The 11,312-nt window shown below is 37.6% G+C and overlaps 1 long non-coding RNA gene across 1 annotated transcript in view; it reads right to left on the bottom strand.

Moving 5' to 3' along the window:
* Positions 1-5,898: 5,898 nt before the first annotated feature.
* Positions 5,899-11,312, bottom strand: part of LOC106149384 — a 17,758-nt gene continuing 12,344 nt past the window's right edge. Inside the window, exon 3 of the long non-coding RNA XR_001235536.1 lies at positions 5,899-5,927. This is a non-coding gene — a long non-coding RNA (uncharacterized LOC106149384). The remainder of the gene's footprint in view (positions 5,928-11,312) is intronic.

The raw sequence follows: 11,312 nt of genomic DNA, 5'->3' as shown, positions 1-11,312 counted from the left end.
TACTGGGATTACAGGTGTGTGCCACCACACTTGGCAAATCTTTACAGTTAAGTTTCTTTCTTTCCTTCTTGCTAGAAAACACTGATTCTTTTATCTCCCATCTTTTCCCCTTCAGGCCATTCCCACTTCCTCTTCCTTGAATATCCCATTTCCCAGTTTTTCACCACTAGATGTCACAAGTACTCACATAAATGCCTCAAAGGCATAAAAATAAGCTTTTCCCTAAAATGTGGCCATGTATTTTGGCTTTCCATATAAAATCTTATATTGCTTAGGTCTACACACTAACTCACATTTACATGCTATTCCAACTCAGAATGGAGAGTTTAAGAAAAGTCTTAAAGGGCTGGGGATTTAGCTCAGCGGCAAAAGCGCCTGTCTGGCAAGCGCAAGGTCGTGAGTTTGGTTCCCGGTACCAGAGAAAAACAAAAACAAAAACAAAAAAAAAAAGAAAAGTCTTAAAATCAAGGAAAAACAAAATGGACCAGAAAGTCCAGAACAGAAATGCTTACTTCTGAATTGTGCAGAACCCACCACTCCAAGATCCTCATCTCCAAAGTGTCCCTTAGGTGTCCCTTAGTCTCAACCCCTGAGATTAATAGGCAATTTCTTTCTTTAAGGGGGGGTTCCAGAGGAGCAGATTGAAAAATCTGTTAGGCACTTTTTCATTACCTTCTGGGAGGGAAACATGTAAGACACCAGAGCCCACTTTCATCCCACTGGTTTGTATTTCAGTTGAAGGAGTGACACATTAAAACAGTATTTTCTGATCATGGATTTTTGCAGCTATACAGATCCTTAGAATGATCAGTTCTAACCTTTTTTCTATTAGGAAAACAATCCTTGGAGTGGTTTGTTCATTGTCCTAGGTTGGTAGCAGAACTAGACCTTGTACACACATTTCTTGTACTCTTAGGCTTTATTCATCCTCTCTGTACTTATTAATATACTTGAAGTAGATTCATGTATTTATTCAGGAATTCTGAAAGAAAAATTATAAGCCAAGATATTCCTTAGATTGTGCTTAAAAAGACTCTTAGTTCAGTAAGCCTCTTTTGTGGAGATTTAATGTTAAAAACATCAGGTTATTCATTATTGACACCATAAAAAGAAATACGCTTTATTGCTGCCATTACACAAGTTTATTGTGGTCTGTTTTGTTTTGCTTTGTTTGTGAGTGTGTGTGTACACATGTGCTAGGGAATGAAATGAATCCACATCGTTAATCAGATTTTGCTGATTGACACTTAATACAGAATGATGGAATAGCTCTTCCTTTTGTTTCTTTTTTTTCCACATTGCAAGTCAATCAAACCCATATACATCTTTCAATGAAGTTTACTGATTTAAAGGAAGATGACTAGAGTTAATGAAAAGATATAGTCAACTCACTGATAATCTAAACAAAAAAATCTTATTGTTTTCCTCAAGTTGAAAAGGAAATTATCTTAGTCCTTTGAGTATAAAAGTGGTGAAAAATTATAGTTTCAAAATAGTTGTATCACAAAATACTTGATTTCTTTTTTCATACACAGTTTTTGTGGGGATGGGCAGAGCTCACTTAGAGCCCTGCAGAGCCCATGTCCCTTGATTCTTATCCAGTTCCCAAGAAAGAGCAGCATGCAGACCTCTCTGGTACACGTAGCTCTTTTCTCCACTTTGATGGAGATTTTCGTGATAAATCTAGGTACAGAATTTCTTTTGAATATGAATTTTCACCTGATTATCACATTAAGAAATTCACTTAGCCAAGTTTTCTTTTCTTTTTAGAGAGTAAAATTTAAAAATGTTTTTTCTTTGTACCAGAAATCGAGCTCAAGACCTTGTGGCAGGTGCTGTGCCGCTGAGCTATCAACCCAGCCTGACTGGCTAAGTTTTAAAGCATAACTTTTCTCATATAACTTTTGAAACACTGAATTAAAAATTAATTCTTTGGTCACAATGAAAATACATGGAAATTAGTTAAATTGATGACATTTTAAGGTGTTTTAGATATTCCATGGAAAGAAAGAAAGAAAGAAAAGAAGGAAGGAAGGAAGGAAGAAAGCAAGCAAGAAAGAAATGTTAAATAAATCAGAGATAAAGGGTTGCATGGGTAAAGGGTTTTCTTACACATTTGTAATACTGTTTAGTATATTATAGACTGAAGAATTCTGCATTTAAGAAAATTGATTAATTGTATTTAAACTAACATTTTCTAAGTATAGTTGGTCTAAAACTTTTAAGAATAACAAACACATCATGTGAAAAATAGGGTGAGAAATCTTGATTGCCAAAGTGATATGATGCTTGCTTGATGAAGCAACCACTCTAACTCTTGCAATGTCCTACAGAATGCAACGTTTCTATCTGATTTTTATCTAACTTATTGGCAGTATCTTAACAGTATCATTTTTGCCTTTATAATCACTTTCTGCCCAACAGCAAGATTCATAATTGCAAAAACTTGCTCTCTACATGCTGAAGACTAAAACTAGACCTGTGTGTACCACTATGCACTAAAGTAAAAATGGATCACAGATCTAAATATTAAAGCAGAAACACTAAATCTACTTGAAGAGAAAGTAGGTAAAAATCTTGAAGACACAGGTGTAGGCAGAGAGTTCATGAATAAAAAGGAAAACAGAGAAGGAAAAGGGAAAAGGCAGGTCAGTTATACTATTAGAGTCTCTTAGTTCATTGAAAAGGGAAGTTTGTGCTAATTTTTTTTTTTTTTTTTTTTTTTTTTTTGTCTTTTTGAGACAAGGTCTTGCTATGTAGTTCAGGCTGGCCTTGATCTCATTTTGTAGCCCAGACTTGTTTTGAACTCACAATGATCTTCCTGCCTCAGCCTCCCAAGTGCTGGGATTACAGGCACATGCCACCACTCCCTGCTGTGCTAATATTGATTGGAGAAGTTTTTATGCCCATATCTTTTACTGTGAGCAACTACTTTAAAGATAGCAACATGCAATATATTAACTATTGCTATTCTTCTATTATTTTGTTATGAAGTTTTGTTTTACCTTTTACCTATAAAACTAAAATTTCATAATTGCAATGTCAAAAACCCAACCTCTACCAAGTTTATTTATAGAATTTCCCAAGTATCAATGTCCTTGTTGATAGTCTATTTTATTTAGTTTCTTAAATATTCCTTTCACATGCATTTGACACAATCTTTCTGGCTGATTTCCTTTAGCCTATTTAGTTGTCTTCTACTTAATATAAGTTTGCTCCTGTGAACTGATAATAAGGTTGTTATCTTGTGGTCAAGGCAGGTGTACATTCAAGATAAAGTACTAATTTTTCAGTGTGGCCCAAAAGATTCTGTGTTTGGTCCTAAGGTTGCATGGGACTGTGAATCTGTATCATCACGACTAATGGAAGTTTCGCCAAGATCCATATAAACAAGTAAACATGGGCTGCTGCTTCACACTGTCACTGTAAACCTGTTTGAGGTCTCAGTACTTTAATACCTGTATTATCTCATAAATCTCATGGATAATTATAATAATATTTTATCCTACCTTGGATATAGACATAGCTTACAAAGTTGCTTTCCCTGTGAGTATTTTCACATGTCTTGACAGAGATGATTCATTTTGCTAGTCTGTCACCATCACATACAAAGAACTCTCGTAAGGTAGTTTTCTTTCAATCAGTTGTAAAAGCCATTGACCATTCTCCAGTGCAACTTGGAACCCAGTGCCTTTGCAATAAGCCTGATCCTTAACTTCATCATACATATGGATTTCCCATCACATATGTCACAAACCCTGGCAAAAGTTCCACAAAGAATTATTTGCCATTTAGTACTCAGAGATGAGATAATGTTCATCATGGGAACCCAAATATTCATGCAATTTGTTTTGATCCAAGGTCTGTGATGATCTGGCTCTCATATGTTCTTCAATTGATCTCTCATCTATTATTTTTCCTTATTAAAAATAAATTATTGTCATTCAAATATCCTATTCTCCCTTGTGCCATGATTTGGACATGCTCTTTTCTTCATGAGAATGTCGACCCCTTTCTTTATCACCTAATCAAACCTCCTATTTCCAGGTTTGATTTTTAAAATTACCATTTCTAGGCCATCTTTCATAGCCATTCCTAGGCTCAAAGGCAATTTTAATTGCTGTGAAATTAGTAAAGATGAGAAATTAGAATAGTATACTATTTAGTATGGTAATAACTACTTTAACATATAAAATCTCAAATATAAAATGGTTAGGATACAATAGAAGTTTATTTTACAATCATATAAATTCTTAGAGATTTCTTACTAGTGGGAAGTCCTCCAATGACTGACTGAGAATGATAAGTTTGTTCTTTCAAGTAACTTCACCATCCTCAACACTGTATTCAATCAGTGGAAGAAAAAAAACAGATGAAGAAGGGACAAATACTTAACAACTTTGACCTGGAAGTGACTCACTTCCCCTCATTTCCTTTACATTAGAACAAGTCATATATGGTTCGGTCTGGGTGTATTGAGTTTAGGAAGTTTTGCTCTTGATCACACAACAGTTTCTTGGTGACAAGTCCTACCATGGAAGGAAATGCCAGAGTTTTGGGAATGACAATTATTTCTAACACAATAGATATTCTACCACTGTAGGGCCAGAGATATAGCTCAGTGGAGCAAGTGCCTGCCTAGCAAGGGTAAGACCCTGAGTTTGATTCCTGATACCAAAACCCCCCTCAGAAAACACATTGTAAATGACTAACTCCAACTTAAGAATGTTGTAATAGTAAAGTTATTTATTAAAGTCATTCACTGTTAGTTCTGAGAAACCAGGAGTGTCATAGGGAATCTAGCAACCCATGAAACTTGTGGTAGAGGTAAGAGAGTGATTGGTTCCCAGCATACAGTATCCAAGTTTGATGACTCTAAAACAAAGTAAGAATGTGTTTTATCCAATTTTGCAATGTAAAAATCCCACAGACAGACTTTAGCTGATTGACTGTTGTGTTTACTCACCGGACCAATTACTGTGGCTACTACTAAGGAGCCCTCTGATTGGCTAAGCCTGACTCTACATCTTGGTTGTGATTGGCACTATAATTAGCAACTCTGTGCAAGAAGAGGTTAAGATCCAACTCTCCAAAGGAGGGTAGAAGCACTATTACCAAAAGAATGAACAAAGATTTTATAGTTAAAACAGAAAGGTATAGATAAGCAAATATTTATTACAGAAATACTGTTTGTAAAAATCAAGCATAATGCATTGAAATTCTAAGATTTCCTAAACTTTTATTGGAAAACTCAATTTTCCTTTTGGCTTCCTCACTTCCATAATAGAACAATGACCTTAACTTGATAGTTACAAAGAGAAGAACTTTAATCTTCTTTATTTGTGGAAATCACCAAATATTGTTTCATTTTAATTTAGATTTCATTTTCCCATATAAAAACATATTTCTAAAGAGCAATAATGTGAAGATAATATATAAAGTCCATTCTTCCAATTGGACACAGGTCAAAATTAGTATTACCATATATTCTAGTTTGTCCAGGATTTTATATTTGTCCTGTTTTATACTTATCTTAGAATGTGAAAAAAATTTAAAAGTGCTTAAAGAAATTATTTCACTACTTAATTGTCACTATTTAATATAGTTTTCCCTCAATTGCCTTTGTTAAAATATGAATCCAAGTACTTGAAAATGTCTGTGGTGAGAAGAAAAAGCAATGTTTTCTTAACTTATTTAGGCTACTAAGCTATAACTAGTGAGGCCCATAAAGTACTTTAAAGATTCCTATGCCTAGTACTTTCAGCAAAAATAAAAGTGAACCGGCCCATAAAAAATTAGAACAAGTGAATTCCTAAAAGTTAGGAATGGGTGTCTAGTTATTTTCTTTGTGGCTGAGACAGCTGCAAGTTAAAGGAGGGAAGGTTTATTTTTACTCACAGTTTGTAGAAGTTTCAGTCCATAGTCAGCTGGCTCCAAGCCAAGGTGGCGTGGCAGAGGCAAAATAGTTCATGATATAGTGGTGAGATGTGGGAAAAGAAAAGGGAAAGAAGGAGAAATTTTGTAGATAGTTAACATAGTTGTTCTACTGTCTTCTATTTCTTTGCTGAAAGAAACTGTTAATGAGTCCTTGATTGATCAATATTGCATGTCTCTGTCTTCATGAGAAACCACTTTGAAGATATCAATATGTAATACAACAAGCATTGTTAATTTTCTAACGCTTTGTAACTCTGTATTGTCTGTACTGTTCTTTTGCTATTTTGTAAAAGGTTGTCTGTCTGTTAATGTTTTCCTCCTTTTATTTTTAAAATAAAAAAAAGATATAGTGGTGAGAAGGGAGGGGAAGGAATGTGTACCCTTCTAGGCCACACCAACTGTGACCCACCTCTTCCACGAGGCTTCACTCCTAACACTGCAATCAGCTGTAACCCCATCAGTGGATTAATCCACCGGTGAGTACCACACACCCGTTATCCAGTCACCACTCAAAAGCCTCATGAGAGCATGAGGTTTTGGGGGGACATCTGGATGTAAAGCATTTTGCCTCTGGCCCCAAAAGACTCATGTGTATCCGTTTATGCAAAATGAATTTTTCAGTCTCTCCTTAAGAGTTGCCAAAGTCCTAACAGTTCAGTGTTGATGAAAAGTCCAAGTCCAAAGTCTCGCCTGAGATTTAAGGCAAACTCTTAGCTGTGAGCCCTATAAAAATGAAAAGAAAGTTAAACACTTTCAACGTGTCGTGGTGCAGTGTAAACATTCTTATTCCAAAAGATAGAAATAGGAAATTGAAAGGAATAGCACCAAAGCAAGGCTGAAATCCAGCAGAGAAAACATTAAGTCCTGTAGTTTCGTGTCCAGCACCCAAGGGCAATCTGTGGGAAAATGTGCCTCGTGACACTGTAGATGGTTGTAGCCTTCACAGCCTCTCTCTTGAGGTGGCCTTGTCACTCCTGTGGCTTTTCTCAAATATCCTTCATTCTGGTTTTTTCAACTTTCTGGTGTCTCCACCTTTGGCTTGTACTCACAGCTTCACACAATGCTCTCTCAGGGGCACCTGCCCTGGCCTCCCAGGACTTCTGAAATCCGGTCAAAAGCCTTCCTGACCCTTCTGCATGCATGGAAAACCAACACCATATGGGTGACATTGATGTCTACCACTTACTGGAGCAGTAACTGAACACTTGTAACTTGCAGCTGGTTGCAGAGCCCTCCGAGTGCCTGGATGGTTGATCACAGTGAACTGAATTCTGGGGAATCAAATCCCATTCCCTAGGCTGCCACCATTCTGGAGCATGGTGCCCTGGGGATCTCTTCTCAAAGCAAAGTCTTTCACCTTTGCAATTTCGAGCCTGCAAAGGATGAAATCCTGCTGGTTCTTGTGATGCTTTCCAGCTATTTTTTCTATTGTGCTGTTCCAAATTACAGCACAATTTTGATGCTAACCACAACCAAGTTCTCCCCTGCTCCATCTTTTCAGGCTACAACTTTACTGGAGCTTCCTTTCTGGCCAAACTCAAAACTTTAAAAATCATTCTGCTAGGCTGTTTGCTCTTGATTCTGAAGGTAGTGCTGGCTAAAAGCTTCAACAGTAGCCATGCTACTCCCTCAACATTAGATGGCCTTGAAACATCTTTCACCAGATTAATTAGTCCGTTGCCCTTAATCTCAGTCTCCTGCAATATTTCAGGATCAGGAGGAAAATTTAGACAAATTTTCTGCCAGAGCATAACACATATGGCCTGGAATCCAATTACTGATGCATCCTTGTTCCCAATTGAAATTTCTTGAGTCTGGCCTTTACTAGCTGCATTTCTATGAGCATGCTGGTCTTTTGAACTCTGATCAGAGTCTTCCATCAAGGTTGGCTTGCAGATTTTTAGGGCTGCTTCTTCAGGTGTATCTCCAAACCTTTCTAAACTTTTTCTGCAAGCCAGTTCCAAAGACTTCTGAACCACATGAACCACAGGAATGACTCCACTTCTGACACCAAAATTTTATTCATCTGGATTCCAGGAAAAGTAGAGTCTCATGTGACGATCATTTCATGGAAATGAGGATTCCTGCAGAGGTGGGAAACTAGGACTGAGATAATCATCAACCAGAGAGTGGGCCAGGGCAGCTAATCTTTAAAAGCTGGTCTTCTGCTTTTGTAGAATGTCTTTCACCAGACTGGCTTCTCCAGCTGTCCTGTCCTGTTTTTTCTTACTCTCCTTTGATAAGAGCTGCCTGATCCTTGTCAAAGTTCTTATCATTTTGTCTTTATTTCTAATGAAATCTTTTTGCTAAAAATTTTTGTTTTAGTTTTAATTTCTATTATCACTAAAAGTAAGGATCCATGATAGCCTGTGACATGTATATCTGTAACCAATAACCTTAGGAAACAAACCCAAGGGACAGGGCAGGGTGGGCAGGAATGTAAATCCATGAATAAAATTTGGATGCTTCAAATGAGGCAATTCCTCAGTGGAATGGTGAATGAGAATAAACTATTTCCTGAAAATAGCAAGCTAATTTTCTGTCTTGGTTTTGGATTAAAAACAAAATTGTGGACCTGGAGCAAATTTCCTGTGAGAAACCACATTATTCTTCCTCTTGAAGTCTCAGAAAGAACCTGACTTTTCTTTCAGTAACTGATTAAATAGGAACTAGAGTTTTGTCTGATAAATCTGAAACAGAGATTTGCTGGGCATGAGAAATCATAGCTTCAGATGCTTTTCTTTAGATTGCTTTTTCCCGAGTATATTGTAAGTACGACAGTGGCTGGGAAGGTGCTGCAGGTGTTACAGGCAACTAAGTTAGATAAAATGTTATAGGGAGTCAGATAGGGCTAGGTCCTGGAAGGAGCCAGTGCAGATTAGACACCTTGCAACTGTGTGAGAGATAGGCACCTCTGCTGTGGGCCAGACCTCAAGACAAAAGATAAAACAAGTGCACCCGCATACTTTCCTAAGGATAAACAACAGGAATGATATTCTAAATAGGTTTCTATTACCTTGAGGAAGCCAGGAAGAACCACTAACTCAATGCCCTCCAGGAAAGGCCCCTGTTCTGTATTCACGCCTGCTTGCTACTTGATTTGCTTCCCTATTTGATCCCAATTTAATCAAATTTACCTGAGCAATTATATTTGTAATCTCATAATCTGATTGGTTGACCATAATTTCATCCTACCTTGTGATTTCCCATTTTTCCCACCTTGGACCTGCCTCACATCATGGATTTGTTCTATAAAAACTCCTAGAAATGCCAGGATCCTGGGCAACCCACTTGGGATCCCATCTTTTTTCTCTCAGACAGAAGTTTTCTTTCCCTTAATAAATATATTCTGCTCTTAACCTCCCTTGTTCCTAAAATTTATTCTTTGATTTTAGAGAACACAAACTCCTACTAGACGTCCAGCAGGTGAGGAGTTTCTTTGCCCTATATTACAGGGACCCACACTACCCACAATTTTACAGGTAATTCAAAATTTTGAATACCTCGATGAAGATTACTGTTTGAGTTTTTATTAGCATTTTTTGGTAGTGCATTATAATCATCTTTGCTTTGGGGAACTGGTATATCCGTAAAGCATGTCCTGACATTTTTGATCCTTTTACTCCCCTTCCCTCTTCCTTTGTTTAATTTTTTAAGTGTTACATATTTGAATGTTTGAATGAGACCACCAGCACATTGAGTTCCTGACAAGCCTAGAGGCAGTGTGTCACCCAGCTGTAGCTTTGGGGTCCTGGCGAGGAACGCAATGTTCCACTCCTGTGTCCCTGCTCTGAAGCGCCTCCCAGGGCTGGTCTGGGCTCTGTGTCCACCATTGCTCTCTGTTCCTCATCTGACAGGTGTGGGAATTTCTTCATCCCTTCTTGAGACCCGTAACTCCTGAGACTCACCCAGGACTCCTTGGTGAAGGGGAAATTGTTTAATTTTTACTAAGGAAGAAAATAAATCTGAGTACACTGTGCTTGGATCTAAACTCATTTTCTGGGGATTTCAAATGAGTGATTTCTTCCTATCTTGTATTTTAATGAAACATGGGGATAGAATAAATGGAGACAGGCGGCAAAATATTTGGTCCAGTATAGGAAAGGAGGTTAAAATACGCAGAATCTGTGAAAGGGTGACCTTTCTTGGCACCTCACTCAGCTTTTGTCTTTCTACACTTGTCTCTCTTCCTCAGTTCCACAGGGAAAATAAAGTTGTCCTCTCTTGTCTATGGAGGATTCATTCCAAGATCCCCAATAAATGTCTGAAACTGCTGGCTTCTGAATCTCACATACAAGCCCCGCAGTGCTAGAACTGTCCGTGTTATAACTAAGGTGGCTGCTAAGTGACTACTGGGCAAGTGCTCTCTACAGCCTAGATGCACAGGACCAGGGGATGAGTCACATCCCAGTGGGATGGCGTGCAATTTAAAATCGATGAGTTGTCAATTTTTGGAGTTTTCTACTTAATATTTTACTTAATATATTCATTGAATCTTCCTTGTGATTGACCACAAGGAAGTGAAGCCGCACAAAATGAAACAGCATGTAAGGAGGAATTTTGTATTCTCTCATTTCATTTGTCCATCATGTTTTTAATTTATTTTTCCTTAATGTGGTCTATGAGGGTTAATCCTAACTGTGTCCATTTGATTGGCTTAAGAAACACTTGAGGATTGGTAAAGCACATTTATGGGAGTGTCCAGGCGGGTCATGGCATGACTCCACACGTCTGGCTCCGTCCTCTCTGGACCTGCTCCCCTCTCTGCTTCTCTGTCATGGTCAGCATCTTGCTGCAGCATGCCCTTCCACCATGAGCGACATTTCTGTCTTGGAGCTCAAAGACCCTGTACTGAATTCCCTTAAAATGTGAGCTAAATTAAGCTTCTCTTCCTTTAAATTATGGGTGTTGGTGTTGTGTCCCAGTGATGAAACCTGGTTAATAATGGTAAAAACCAGAAATTCTTCTAAGAGCTATGTCTTCAAGGGATTAAGGGCATCGACATACAGATTTTCATTATAAAAAAAGACAGAAAGGAGAACAATTAAATCAGTGTTTTTCCATTGTCCTTTCATCTTTTCATTTTTGATACCATTTTGGAAATTTTCTTTCTCATTATCATTTTCCCTCAAGAAATTTTAATACCACAGATATTCTGTATATTTATGTTCTGTGGCCTTTATTTTTTATTTTTTTATTTTAAAGAGAGCAATACATGAAATAGAACAGTAGCAGGGTACCAGTATCACGAACATAAACAAATCAAAGCAAACACATTCAAAGTGATACAGGGTCTCAAGACAAATTAATATAGATCAACAGTGGTTGTTACGTTGCATACGGCTGTCCTCAACTACATTGTTCAGATTATCAGA

The sequence above is a fragment of the Chinchilla lanigera genome, unplaced genomic scaffold (genome assembly GCF_000276665.1).
Source record: "Chinchilla lanigera isolate Chin_1 unplaced genomic scaffold, ChiLan1.0 scaffold00043, whole genome shotgun sequence".
NCBI lineage: Eukaryota > Metazoa > Chordata > Mammalia > Rodentia > Chinchillidae > Chinchilla > Chinchilla lanigera.
Note: the sequence above shows the minus strand (reverse complement) of the source record. Positions and strands in the feature narration are given on the sequence as shown.